This window comes from Triturus cristatus, chromosome 8 (genome assembly GCF_964204655.1).
Source record: "Triturus cristatus chromosome 8, aTriCri1.1, whole genome shotgun sequence".
NCBI lineage: Eukaryota > Metazoa > Chordata > Amphibia > Caudata > Salamandridae > Triturus > Triturus cristatus.
The window spans coordinates 1,348,324,816-1,348,339,863 of NC_140591.1; the positions used below are offsets into that span (position 1 = coordinate 1,348,324,816).

The 15,048-nt window shown below is 43.9% G+C and overlaps 1 protein-coding gene across 2 annotated transcripts in view; it reads left to right on the forward strand.

Annotated features, from left to right (window-relative positions):
- Positions 1-15,048, forward strand: part of NCAM2 (neural cell adhesion molecule 2) — a 1,313,898-nt gene that overhangs the window by 554,924 nt on the left and 743,926 nt on the right. The window lies entirely within an intron of this gene.

Below are 15,048 nucleotides of genomic sequence, written 5' to 3' on the forward strand. Positions count from 1 at the left end.
ATGCACACATCAGCGGAGAACTTAAGTGGTTAATATAATTTAAGAGAAATGACACAGCTAGGGCAGCTAGGCCATCTCCACAGTTTAACCTTGAACTTGGAATACTCCAATATGTGTACAGTAGCAACCGGAGCTGTGGGTGGTGCCAACTACAATTGGCAACTTTAAAATACCTGGGGTCATGGCACTTTATTTTTACTACAAACCAATCTCTGGAATAGCATTTTAGGAGCCACAACATGGAATGCATTTCTTTTCTTTCTTTCTTTATCCTGATATTGCTTTATTTTCAGACACTCAGCTCGGAAGCAGTGTGATGAGCAAGGTTTGCCTATTTCTATTTCTGAGCTCTGTTGTCTCGAAATAAAGCACTCATTCTGTGAAATATTAGGTTAAATTAATTCACTTTCCTTCCTGCAGGTGCATTGAACAGGTGCTCAGTTCTGTGGTGCGAAGAAAAGCTTATGGTAACACCACCCAGCCCTTCTGAGTTCAGTCTGTCTGCGAGGCATTGGTGTGAACTACGATGACATTGAAGGGAAAGACTCAGATGCAAACACTGCTCGCAGATTTGCATAACACCACCGTACTTTTACCTCAATTCAGCAAGTCCCAGTGTTCAACTAGTTTGTTTTACCATATTCCATCAATACATATTTTCATAGTTTATATTTAATATGCTAGTATTGCTATAGAGTGTATCACACATGTCAATTAACTATGTTGTCTATTTGACGCAGTGGAAATAACTCAAAATACACTATTGATGAGCTCTTCAATGCCTGGTCAGGAGTAGAATGCAAAAAAAGTGATGGATGGAATACTTGAATTAATCTCAGCCATTGGTAATTACACCATGTCACCTCAGTTTGGATCCAGGTATATGTAAATCAGCCTTGACCCTGCTCCAATGTTAACAGTCCAGCCGGAACTACCAGCCAGGCCAGGTCCTCCCTGAACCAACAACACAAGCAACCCAGTGCTAGTTTCACCCTAGTTAGGGCTCATCAGCCAGTTATAGCTTGGTTCCATGGTACAGTGGGGTTTGGCTGGTCCTGGGTGGCTTGTGCTCCGCTGCAGGGTGGACCTGTCTTGGTCGTTCAGAACAGACTGGTCCCATTGGAGTAGGGTCAAGGCTGATTTGCATATGGCTGGATCCAAACTAAGGTGGCATGGTGAGCAAAATTACGATGGATTTATGTGCTACCAGAGAAAATAATCAGTGGCTGAGATTAATTCAAGCATTTCGTCCATCACTTTTTGGTACACCTTAGTCGCCAGGAGCTGTAAGCACTATATAAAAGCAACTTCAATAGCAATGAAAAAAAACTTATAATTTTTGTTAATTGTATGTTAAAAAGTTCCTATACTTCCTGCACACTGCTTAATCGTAGATCCCTTTACCAACAATGACCTGGTGCATCCCCTTGTATGACTTCAACTCCTCCTGCACTCACATGAGTAGTGATGTGCCAGACCTCCACTTCTGCTCTTCACTCAAGTGCCCTCCACTTTTGCCTGCAGATGCACCTGGTGAAAGGAGAAGGGGTGATGAATGATCGATGACTCTCCTGAGAGTAGGGCACGTTCTGCATTCTGAGATTCAGCCGATGTCCAACAATATGCCTCAGGGCAAGGCCTACAGGATGCTTTATGTCTACACTACTACTACATTAGAGCTACAGTCCCTGCAGGATTCCCTGAGGGGCAAGAGGAGGGAGCTGCACCATTTTCAGAGAATGCTGCATGGAAGTGTCCAAGTTTGTGTATGTCTGTGTAGTGGATGTTGCCAGAAGGGTCTCTCGAGTCCATCAGAGCTCTTAAGGACACTCAAGGTGGGGAAACTGTATGAGAAACATCTGCTGTAGAAGGAACAAGTAGACAAGAGGCCAAAATCCCGACCACTGCAGCAAGAAGAAGGCAGGTGTGCAAGGGCAGGCTGGCTTAGGATGTATCAAGGTGCTGGAGAAAGCGTGTGTGAAACAGCAGGAAGAGCCGGAGCGTAAATCCCCTATCATCAAAAGGCCACGAGATTGGCAAGTGCTGCTCAATTACAATTGCCTTACATAACATTACTGTTATGTCCTGAGAAATGAGTGAATGAATGGGTAGCAAGTGCCGGGACGACTCTTTGCTGATGCAGCTGTTGCACTATACAAGTTGGACTAACATAACATAACAGGTCATTCGAATAATTGCCCCCAGAACTGTCTTACTCTCCCCTTGTGGGAATCCTGGATTCCACCTTGAAGTTTGCTTTGTGTGCTCATGTTGTGCAGGTGGCTTTGCTTGTTCATCTGTTTCCCTATCATTTGCAATCAAGATTCTCCAGACTTCATATCCCTGTCTGATTTGTCATTTCTGTAATACCATTGTGACTTACTAATTATACTGGGTTTCTGTGATCATGACTTTAGACATTGCTAAGGCAACCGATCCTGATGAAGGCATCATGTTCAAGTCATATTGTGTGATTCTGACTGCAGGTGTAGATTACATTTAAATGCTTTGTGCATATGAAAAACGTTGCAACAAATCTTTCTTTCCTGAAAAAAGAAATAGAGCTATTTTGGGGGAGAATTCAGCAAGTCCCAGTGTTCAACTAGTTTGTTTTACCATATTCCATCAATACATATTTTCATAGTTTATATTTAATATGCTAGTATTGCTATAGAGTGTATCACACATGTCAATTAACTATGTTGTCTATTTGACGCAGTGGAAATAACTCAAAATACACTATTGATGAGCTCTTCAATGCCTGGTCAGGAGTAGAATGCAAAAAAAGTGATGGATGGAATACTTGAATTAATCTCAGCCATTGGTAATTACACCATGTCACCTCAGTTTGGATCCAGGTATATGTAAATCAGCCTTGACCCTGCTCCAATGTTAACAGTCCAGCCGGAACTACCAGCCAGGCCAGGTCCTCCCTGAACCAACAACACAAGCAACCCAGTGCTAGTTTCACCCTAGTTAGGGCTCATCAGCCAGTTATAGCTTGGTTCCATGGTACAGTGGGGTTTGGCTGGTCCTGGGTGGCTTGTGCTCCGCTGCAGGGTGGACCTGTCTTGGTCGTTCAGAACAGACTGGTCCCATTGGAGTAGGGTCAAGGCTGATTTGCATATGGCTGGATCCAAACTAAGGTGGCATGGTGAGCAAAATTACGATGGATTTATGTGCTACCAGAGAAAATAATCAGTGGCTGAGATTAATTCAAGCATTTCGTCCATCACTTTTTGGTACACCTTAGTCGCCAGGAGCTGTAAGCACTATATAAAAGCAACTTCAATAGCAATGAAAAAAAACTTATAATTTTTGTTAATTGTATGTTAAAAAGTTCCTATACTTCCTGCACACTGCTTAATCGTAGATCCCTTTACCAACAATGACCTGGTGCATCCCCTTGTATGACTTCAACTCCTCCTGCACTCACATGAGTAGTGATGTGCCAGACCTCCACTTCTGCTCTTCACTCAAGTGCCCTCCACTTTTGCCTGCAGATGCACCTGGTGAAAGGAGAAGGGGTGATGAATGATCGATGACTCTCCTGAGAGTAGGGCACGTTCTGCATTCTGAGATTCAGCCGATGTCCAACAATATGCCTCAGGGCAAGGCCTACAGGATGCTTTATGTCTACACTACTACTACATTAGAGCTACAGTCCCTGCAGGATTCCCTGAGGGGCAAGAGGAGGGAGCTGCACCATTTTCAGAGAATGCTGCATGGAAGTGTCCAAGTTTGTGTATGTCTGTGTAGTGGATGTTGCCAGAAGGGTCTCTCGAGTCCATCAGAGCTCTTAAGGACACTCAAGGTGGGGAAACTGTATGAGAAACATCTGCTGTAGAAGGAACAAGTAGACAAGAGGCCAAAATCCCGACCACTGCAGCAAGAAGAAGGCAGGTGTGCAAGGGCAGGCTGGCTTAGGATGTATCAAGGTGCTGGAGAAAGCATGTGTGAAACAGCAGGAAGAGCCGGAGCGTAAATCCCCTCTCATCAAAAGGCCACGAGATTGGCAAGTGCTGCTCAATTACAATTGCCTTACATAACATTACTGTTATGTCCTGAGAAATGAGTGAATGAATGGGTAGCAAGTGCCGGGACGACTCTTTGCTGATGCAGCTGTTGCACTATACAAGTTGGACTAACATAACATAACAGGTCATTCGAATAATTGCCCCCAGAACTGTCTTACTCTCCCCTTGTGGGAATCCTGGATTCCACCTTGAAGTTTGCTTTGTGTGCTCATGTTGTGCAGGTGGCTTTGCTTGTTCATCTGTTTCCCTATCATTTGCAATCAAGATTCTCCAGACTTCATATCCCTGTCTGATTTGTCATTTCTGTAATACCATTGTGACTTACTAATTATACTGGGTTTCTGTGATCATGACTTTAGACATTGCTAAGGCAACCGATCCTGATGAAGGCATCATGTTCAAGTCATATTGTGTGATTCTGACTGCAGGTGTAGATTACATTTAAATGCTTTGTGCATATGAAAAACGTTGCAACAAATCTTTCTTTCCTGAAAAAAGAAATAGAGCTATTTTGGGGGAGAAGTTTGGTATGAGAGGCAGAGAAATGTTGAAATTTCAGTTGCATGGCACAGTGCTCGATTAGGAGAGATGAAGGTTGAAGGTTAGACAAGAAGACAGGGGATTCTTGTGAAATGAGTCGGATAGGGTCAGAAGAAAGAAAACAGTGACAGAAACCAGGAAAGAAGAAGATCACATTTAAATAAGGGAAATATAAAAACGAACAGCTCGAGGCAAAAATGTGCAGGGAGATGGAAAGGAAAAGAGAATAGATATTTTGAGTAAAGGCTGCAAAGAAATTATTTTTAGATGGTATTCATTAATTACAAATATGTCAGGTCAGGGTGTTAATGGAAAGGAATCTTTTACATTCTTCGACATGCATTCATCAGGGTAAGCTTGCATTAAGGTACATTTTGTTAGCTGCAATTACAAACGGATTATGGAATTTGTTAGACCTGGTTGTCTTAAGGTGGTCTTCCTCCCAACATTTTGCCTTCCTCCTCCATTTTTCTCATCTCGCAATTGCTGGCATTGGCACTCTGTACACTTTACCACTGCTAACCAGTGCTAAAGTACGTGTGCTTTCCCCTTTAAACATGGCCATATTGGTTCATCACCAATTGCCATATTTTATTTACTTGTAGGTTCCTAGTAATGTGGTACTACATGTATTCAAGGCCTATAAATTAAATGCTACTAATAGACCTGCAGCACTGGTTGTGCCACCCACTCAATTAACCCTTGGAAACGTGTCTCGGGCCTGCCATTGCAGAGACTGTAAGTGCTGTTTTGAACTGACATTTCAACCTAGCAATAAAAAACTTTTAACAGGCCCAAAAATTCCTTTTCAATATACATATGCCACCCTTAAGGTGGGCCTTGGATAGGCCAGATGTCAGGGTGCAATGAATTTAAAAAGTAGGACATGTACTTTTAAGTTTTACACGGCCTGGTAAAGAAAAACTCATTTTCACTACTGCAAGACCTATTTCTTCAATAGGATAACATTGGAGTTGCCTTATTACATTTTATAAAGTGTAATTTCCAAGAGACAACTGGTTCATGATTGATGTCTCCGGAAACTTAATTTAAAATCCTAACTTCTGGTGAAGTCACATTTTAAGTTTTAATTCTGAAAATGCCACTTTTATAAAGTTGGCCTTTTCTTGCATTAGCCATTTGGTGCCTGCAGCCTGTGTCTGGTCACAAGACCTCTGCGACTCGCTAGCCACCTTCTTCCACCGCAAGATCATAGACATCCACAACAGCTTAACACTCCGACCCCCCCAACAGCCGCCGACACCTCAGACTCACCACCCCCCAGCCACACCAACCACCTGCTCTCCTGGAGACACGTCAACGACGACGACGCCATCAAAACCATGAACACCATCCACTCTGGCTCAATGTCAGACCCCTGCCCCCACCACATCTTCAACAAAGCGAGCTCCATCATCACACCCCAACTCCGGAAGATCATCAACAGCTCCTTCGAGACCTCCACCTTCCCAGAGAGCTGGAAACACGCCGAGATCAACGCCCTACCCAAGAAACCCAAGGCAGACCCAAAGGACCTCAAAAACTTCCAGCCCATCTCCCTGCTCCTGTTCCCAGCGAAAGTCATCGAGAAGATCTTCAACAGACAACTGACCCGCTTCCTCGAAGAAAACAACACCCTGGACTCGTCCCAATCCGGATTCCGCAGCAACCACAGCACCAAAACCATCCTCATCGCAGCCACCGACGACATCAGGATCCTGCTGGACAACGGCGAAACCACGACCCTCATCCTTATAGACCTCTTGGCTGCCTTCTACACCGTCTGCCACCACACCCTACGCACACGTCTCCACAACGCGGGGATCCACGACAAAGCCCTGGACTGGATCACCTCCTTCATCACTGACAGAACCCAGAGAGTCCGCCTCCCTCCATTCCGATCCGAAGCCACCAAGATCACCTGCGGCATACCCCAAGGATCATCCCTCAGCCTGACCCTTTTCAACATTTACATGTCACCGCTCGCAAACATCATCCGATCGCACAACCTCAACATCATCTCATACGACACCCAGCTGATCCTCTCCCTCACCAAGGACCCCGCCACCGCCAAGACCAATTTCCGCAAAGGAATGAAGGCTGTCGCCGAATGAATGAAGAACAGCTGCCTGAAGCTGAACTCGGACAAGACGGAGGTCCTCATCCTCGGCCCGACCTCCCTCCGCCTGGGACGACTCCTGGTGGCCGGCCTCGCTAGGAGCTGAACCGACACCCACCGACCACGCACGCAACCTGGGGTTCATCCTGGACTTATCTCTGTCAATGACCCAGCAAGTCAACGCAGTCTCCTCCTCCATCAACTCCTCAGTCAACACCCTTTGCATGCTTCGCAAGATCTACAGATGGATCCCCACCGACACCAGAAGGACAGTCACCCAGGCCCTCGTCATCAGCCGTCTAGACTACGGCAACACCCTCTACGTAGGAATCACGGCCAAACTCCAGAAAAGACTTCAAAGCATACAGAACACCTCCGCACAGCCTCCTCCTCGACATTGCACGCCACAGCCACATCACTGCCCACCTGAGAGACCTGCACTGGCTCTGCGTCAACAAGAGGATCACCTTCAAACTCCTCACCCACGCTCACAAAGCACTCCACGACACCGGACCAACATACCTCAACAAACGACTCACCTTCTACACTCCCAACTGCCAGCTTCGCTCCGCTGACAACTCCCTCGCCACCGTCCCACGCATCCACCAAACTACCTCCGGCGGCAGATCTTTCTCCCACCTCGCCGCCAAGACATGGAACGCCCTCCCCATCCATCTGCGACAGACCCAGGACATGCTAATCTTCAGGAGACTTCTCAAGACCTGGCTGTTTGAACAGTAGCAGTTCCCCCCCCCCCCCCCTTAGCGCCTTGAGGCCCTCTCAGGCGAGTAGTGCGCTCTACAAATGTTGATTGATTGATTGATTGATGTAGTTAGCAGTTGTGTTTTGTGTATTCCTCCTAGAAAGCCACACGCAATGGGAGCTTATGTGTGACTGGATTGGCCATCACTGGCAGGATGGAATGGAGGAGCTGGGCACAGCATTATTTACACTTGAATAGGCTGTGTCCTAGCCACACAAAAGGCTGCATTCTCCCTGTAGTTAGTATGGAGCCAGGGAAGGCAGGGCATGTGTCCACTTCAAAGACAAGTTTCTAGAAGCTTTCCCACTTCAAAGTCACAACTGGGTACAGGTACTGGACATAAGATACCAACTATTGAGTACACTTCTGGACCTGTGGCTACTCTTTCAGAAGGAAGGGCTGCTGTCCTGCTGAAGTGCTGGACTGAGCTCTGCTGGACTCCTGCTTTGCTATACTGACCTCTTGCCTTGGTAAGAAGGACAGGACCTGCATCTCTTGAATCTAGAACCAAGAAGGTCTCCAAAGGGGAGTTGGCTGACCTTCTGATCTGAAACCTCAGGGACATTAGAGGCTTCCAACAACCTTGTATTTGCACCTAGACTCTGCCATCTGTGAGTCTACCCTGCCAAGTGGTGACACCCTAGTCCTGCTAATTTTCCAGACTCTGTGGATCCAGCGGAATCGACACATCTCCTCTGCTGCACAGCGCAACCCCTAGCAGAACATATGCATCTTCGCTGCTGTGTGGATTGGACCCTTCACAAAGACTTACATTGCCGCCGCAGCCTGCATTGCCTTTGGACCTGCAGCTTCATGACACCTCCTCTGTACAGGCCCTTGCATCCCTCATCAATGGCAGCCTCGGCGATGGCGCTGGAATTTGCATTGCACCCTTCACAACTCCATGGAAACAACACATTGCTCCTACTGTGCGATGAATCCCTGAATCCAGACTTTGCATTGCAAGCCCTCATCAATGTTTGAATTTTGAACAACAGGACCTCACACCACAACCTTGCCACATCTCGGAACTGACGCATCTCTTCAGGTGTGAGACCCTCTTCAATGCGGATTTCAGGTACTTTGTTCATTGGGCCTAATTGGGTCACTGTAGCCGTCACATGCTCCATCACGGTCGGCCTGAACTTGTGACTTTGTCCCAGTCTGGTGCGACTAGATATTCACAGTATATTCTAACTGTGTTAGAAAAATCCCTACTCGCCATAGGTCTGTTTTTCATTCCATCTGCAACACAAGATTCCATGGAATCTAAAATTGAAATCCTCCAAATCCTACGAAAGATACAGTTAAAGATCTACTTTACTAACAGGGATGATATGAGCAAAGTTAGCACAACCGTTCTGAAAAATGCATTTAACTTTTGTCCTCCAACCACAGACATTCCTCCTCAGTTTATGGTCTTCAAAGAAACTGTCCTTTGGGAAAGAGATCAGCTACATCAAAAACAGTTGTTTGTTCCTAACAACCTCATACATGATGATTCACAGGCATCAGAATCATTGTCGTGCAGTCACAGATCATAATAAAACCTACTGATATGTGGTAGAATTGTATTATTGGACAGTGAGGATTACATTAGAGAGGTACTTCAGCAACCTAATGACAGGGTGGCTCCTCCATTAGACCATAGGAGCGTCGTCCCACTAACTAATTTGCCCCAGAGATTAAAAATAAAATGGTAATAAAGTTAATTTATTACCATTTTATTTTTCAATAACCCAGTCCCGAGCTGAGCATCAGGACAGGGGAGGGGCTGCTGCTGACAGGGAGCAGCAAAGAGCAGTGATAGGCGGGACACCCTAAGTTTAAAGTGAGCATGTGTCTTTGGCCGTCCATCTGGCGTTGGCACGCCAGACATGCCTATTTTAAACCTCTCTAACCAACTGTCTTAGACACCTGGTTTAGAGAAAGCACAGGCCTCCAGTGTTCTTGGGAGCACTGAGAGAGCCCGCTCTATCTAATCCTGGTGCTGCTCTTATGCTGGTAAACATGATGCAATGAATCTTTGAGGCAGGTGATGTAATTATACTTCGAGGGAAAAATGTTCATTTAGTGGCAGTAGAACCACAAGAATAAAGAAAAGTTCCCAGGGTTATCCATATATAGGACCATGGGGGAATCAGATAGCTGTCACAAGGTCACTGTAGATTGAGTTGCAAAATCCTCTGAAGCATATCCAGAATCATTCTGAAAGTCAGTGGGTTCTTGTGTTTTTCGAAAGGGCACCATTTCAAGTGACATTTCATTCAGTTGGGAGTTCATAGTAGGCCAGGGAGTCATGGTAAATATTAGCAGCAGTGGTGATGGCAGTATCAGTCAAGAAATTCAATGCACTGCATGTAGTTACATGATCAGCGATGCCTGGATAGAAATTTGAGCTAGTAGTGTTGCTTTATTTGAGGGGAGTTGCATTCAGTGTAGGGGGAGGTTGAGAGGTGCTACACTGATCTGAATCCTTCTTGGTATCGGGGCGGGTCAGCTGTAGAGGACTGGCAACATACTGTCTTTTCATCTGGTCAATGGACACCTGTTTGCTTCTCCTTGAGACAGGCATTTGAGTCAGAATTATGGTTCTTTTGCCTTTTACCCCACAAAATGGTCACATATGGTCTGTAGGATGGTTCAAAGGTTTGTTATGGATTTTCTACCGAACTAAGTTCGCAGGTTTGAGAACCCACCCGTGAGCAGCAGTTATATATTTTTCGGTGCAGGTGGTGGTGTTGGAGGGTTTCCCTTTGGACAGCCTGTCTCTGACTTATTGGATATTCTGGAAAACATGCAAACATTTCTTCAAGTCAACATTTTTTTCATCCACCCCCTTCCTGGGATTATCTCAGCCAGGCACATACTTAGGTTCTCTGAAGAGAACACAGTATGGATTGCGCCCTCCGAATACTCACCTTAGCATTCAAGACTGGTTTAAACATGCTGTCTCATTCAACAGAGCTGTTAGACTCTGCTCTAAATGAGTTGCTGAATTGAAAACTCCTAGAGCAGACATTGAATCACTGTAAGCCTTGGAGGCAAAAACAGGAACGTCACATAAATGAAATGAAGGAATTACCCCAATCACCACAACACACTGGTAATTTTTTACTACAGCTGAAGTACATGCATTTCTTTGTGGCCACACCCATAGGAGTCAAGAACATGAATCAATGGCAACCAATATTTATCAATATCAATTGACAGAATGGATTTGACTGATATGGTCCAAATAAATCACATTTAAGGGGATGTTAGGAACTGTAAGGGGGGCTGGTGAGGATCGTTTGTCAGGGTAACACTTAATCTGTTGGTAAATGTCACACTGCCTAAAATAATCCCTAGTCTGTTGGTATAAACCAGGAGACCTGCGGCGTTGCTGAAGCATTGATGTGGTTACATTGTCTCCTGCATGAGCAAATGCTAGGCCTTCATGAGCTTCCCTAATTATATCTTTCCACAATAGATTGTTAGATATTATCCTGCTACTCCTACAGGAACATTGTCTGAACTAAGGGCGTAGGAAAATGTAGGAGGTAGGCCTGCGGGAGGCCTACCAGGTTGTGGTTATTGCTGTTAAGATATCTGGGTTGATCTTTATGTGCGATCTGGTAAAAACTGCTACTCAAACAGTCTGAATTGCATGCTTTGCAGCTAGGTCAGCAACGCAGTTCCCTTTGATGTGATCACCATTCAGCTGATGGCCTTAAATGTGCATCCCATGATTTATTGGCAGCTCATCTTGTAACCTTACACTCACAAAAAGGAATAGGAAGAATGAAAAACAAATACGGATGAGTGCGATACAAACAAACTGCTAAATTTGGTAAAATTGCGCTCACTCAATAGTGGCATGATTGGGCGTGCTAACAACATCCCCGCACAGACCAATGACTGGGTTTGAGCATAAGGGAGGGGAATACAATACAGCCAAAAAAGTCCAAGGGATCTTACTGTGCAGGTTCTAAGTATAATTGTGAATAAAACCCACTCAGGAATACCCCCAACAGCATTTATTCCTGGATTTCCTTGCCTGGGTCTGACCCAATGTGGTCTGGGTCTGAACTGGCGTGGCGAAGTAAACTAAAGAACCATGAAGGATTCAACCCAGATCTGTGACTGGGGGTGAGTGCCTGAAAAGTTACAGCACTCCGTCCATCATCTCCTTGTTTGCTTTGTTTACCCTAAGTCGGCAAGGTATGCCCAGAGGTGGGTCCCTTGCTCACTTTGCCACTGGATTCCAGCTAGCCTGTCTGATGACGGGTGTTACCCTCAAAACCGGCCCCAGGACCTGGCTTGGCAGTTCTGGCCAAACTGTTCCTTTTTATTTTATTTAAATATTCTTTATTATTTTATACATATGCACACACCCCCAATCCATAGCCCTCCCCCCACCCTTCTCAGACATTACCCACAAAAAAAATATTTTTTTTATTACATGTTTCATTAATATCATGAAATCAGATGTTAATTCTTCTGGTGCAAAATAATTAATCACAATCTATATCTTCAAATCGTAGTTAACTCCTGCTTAACTTCCACTGTCCTACATAATACGTTTATAATCACTTTTCCAGTCCCAGTATGTCTTTACATCCACTGCATTAGCGGATCCCAAATTGCCAACCCTTTTTTACATTTATTACGCCCCTTTCTTTAATATATGGCTGCCTCTAAGCGACATGTCGCCAATAATCGGGATCTCCATTGTTGGAATGCCGGCGGATTCGGATCCAGCCAAGCTGAAGCTATACATATCCTTAGGACAGCCATTGACACAAAAATCAAGCCTTGCATATATTTTGGTCGATTTACGTTAGCAATACCTAGGATTATTTTGTCCACTGAGATTTCCATTCTTGCTTTTAATATCTCTGACAAAAAACCTGATATATCTTTAACCAATTTCACTAATACATCGCATGATGCAAATATATGCACGAAGTCAGCTTCAAATAGCGCACAGCGTGGACATGACGTTCCTTTACCGGTCCCCCACTTAGCTAGCCTATTTCGGGAGTAATATAATGAAAAAAAGGTTTTATAGTTTTGAGCTTGTAATTTTGTAGACATTAAACAAGACTGAGGTAATTCGTAGGAGCGGTGAAGGGTTTCGGCCGAAACCCCTAATTTAGTCTGCCATTTTGACACACATTTATCCATATCATCTGGTTAGGAAACATTCATATATTCATAGACTTCTCCTATAGTTGTTGTTTTTGTGAGAATGCTCTCCATAATTTGAATTACTTGAAATTTTACTCCCCCACCCTCTTTCCTCCACAAAATGTCTCTAACCTGTAGAAATTTAAAGAAATCCCTACGACCTAGTTTATAATCATTTAGTAACTCCTCAAAAGACTTTAACCCTATAGTGGAATAAAAACAGCCTAGCTGTGGGATCCCTCCCTGTACCCACCTATCCATACAGGTATCCCTAAAGATCTCTGGGAGGTTGTTGTTTTTAAATATTGGAGTATAGTGGGATAGCCGTCCAATTCCCAGCAATTTACGTACATTATTCCAGACATTATAAATGCCAGAGAGGGTCTTAAATCTGACCTTCTTAAAGTAACTATCTGTTGAATGTCTCCAGAGGCACCCTATAGTTTCACCCCCAAATATAAGTTCTTGTGGTGTTAGAATACTGCTATTTATGCTGTTATCCATCCTAATTGATAATAATTCAACACAATACCTCAATGTGGCAGCCCAATAATACAGTTTAGGATTAGGCAGTGCCAGTCCACCCCTATCTTTAGGTAGGGTAAGATATCTCAATGCTCTACACGGTCTGTTGTATCCTATATAAACCTGGAAAACATATTGTCTATTGACTTAAACAGTTGGGGTGGAAATCCCAAACATATTGTTCTAAAAAAATATAAAAATCTAGGTTAAAAAAAGCATTTTAATCACATTGCACCTGCCCCCGATGGATAAATGTAGTTTATTTAACCTGATCAAATCTTTTTTTGTGTGTTGTATCAATGGTTCGAGATTGTTATTGACTAAACTCTCCAATTTTGCAATTATGCTAAAACCCAAATATGTAGCTTTATCCATTACTCGGTCGTCTATCATCTTGATTTTACAATTTAGGATGATCAGCATTTTATCTTGATTAAATTTATATCCTGACACCCCTCCAAAGATATCAGCCTCCTCTTCTATTGCGCTTATCGCGTTAATAGGGTCACTAGTAACTAGAGCAATATCATCCGCATATGTCAATGTTTTTGTAGACTGGTCTCGTACCCATATTGGTGGTATTGACATGTTGTTTTCAAGTCTACGGATGAAAGGGTCAATATATACAGCAAATAGAAGAGGAGAACATGGGCACCCCTGTCTTGTCCCTCTAGTAATGGCTAACTTTTCTGACACTGACCCATTTACCATTACTACAGCCGATGGTTCAGTATATAACATTTGTCCTGCTTGGATAAATTGTTCCCTGATGCCATTTCTTGACATTGCAGTCCAAAAATATTTCCAGGAGACCCTATCAAAGGCCTTTTCGGCGTCCAGTAATATAAGTGCCATAGGGTCTCCTGTAACACCCGCAATGTCGAACAGTGAGATCACCCTTTGAACATGATCAGTTGTGGATCTCTCTGGGATGAACCCATTTTGGCAGTCAGATACAATTTTATGTACAATTGGAGCCAATCGGTTAGCTGATAATTTAGAATAGATTCTAATTTGAGTCTCCATTTATCACAGTGATAGGGTGATAAGACCCAAGTTCTGTGGGGTCTTTGTTTTTTTTTTTAAGAAAACCACGATTTTAGCTAAAGACCATGATCCTGGAGGTCGCCTCCCTTGAAAGATATGTGCAAATAAGTCATACAATATTTTTTTTAATTGTGAGGAAAATTTAACATAAAACTCTGTTAGAATCCCATCCATACCAGCCGCATTTCCTGCAGCTAAGCTATTCATTGAGAGGAGGATTTCCTTCCACTGCAGTATACTATCCAAACTATCTTGATCCTCTACCTCTAGCCTTAATGGTGAATTTTGATCTAGATATTCCTCGATTTGTTCCTGTTGTATATTTGTATCCTCATATAATTGTTGGTAGAATCATTGAAATGCAGCTCTTATTGCATTAGGTTCGGTCCTTTGCCCATGTTCTGGATCTTTAATTTCCCTTATTAGATTGGCTGTACTTTGTTCTCGGGTACGTACCGCTAACTGATGTCCGACCTGTTCACTTAATTTGTAAATGCTTTCTCTATGCATTGTTGCCTTAACTATGGCTTTTTCCGTTAGAATATCGATGATAACATTTTTAGCGGCCGCTACACGACTTAATTTGCTTTCAGTTTCCCATCCTTCCTGAACAGCCTTTATCGATCCTTCCTCGGCTATACCCAGATTTCTCTGCAGTACCGCCATTTTTTGTTTAGCCTTCTTATTAACATTTTATGAAAATCGTAGCGTCTCCCCTCTGATTCTGGCCTTCAGGGCATCCCATACCATATCGATTGGTGCACTACCTATATTATCCTCCAAAAACCAGGGTATCCATTTCCACATATGATGACAATATTCCTCATTTACCAACAGTGCTCTTT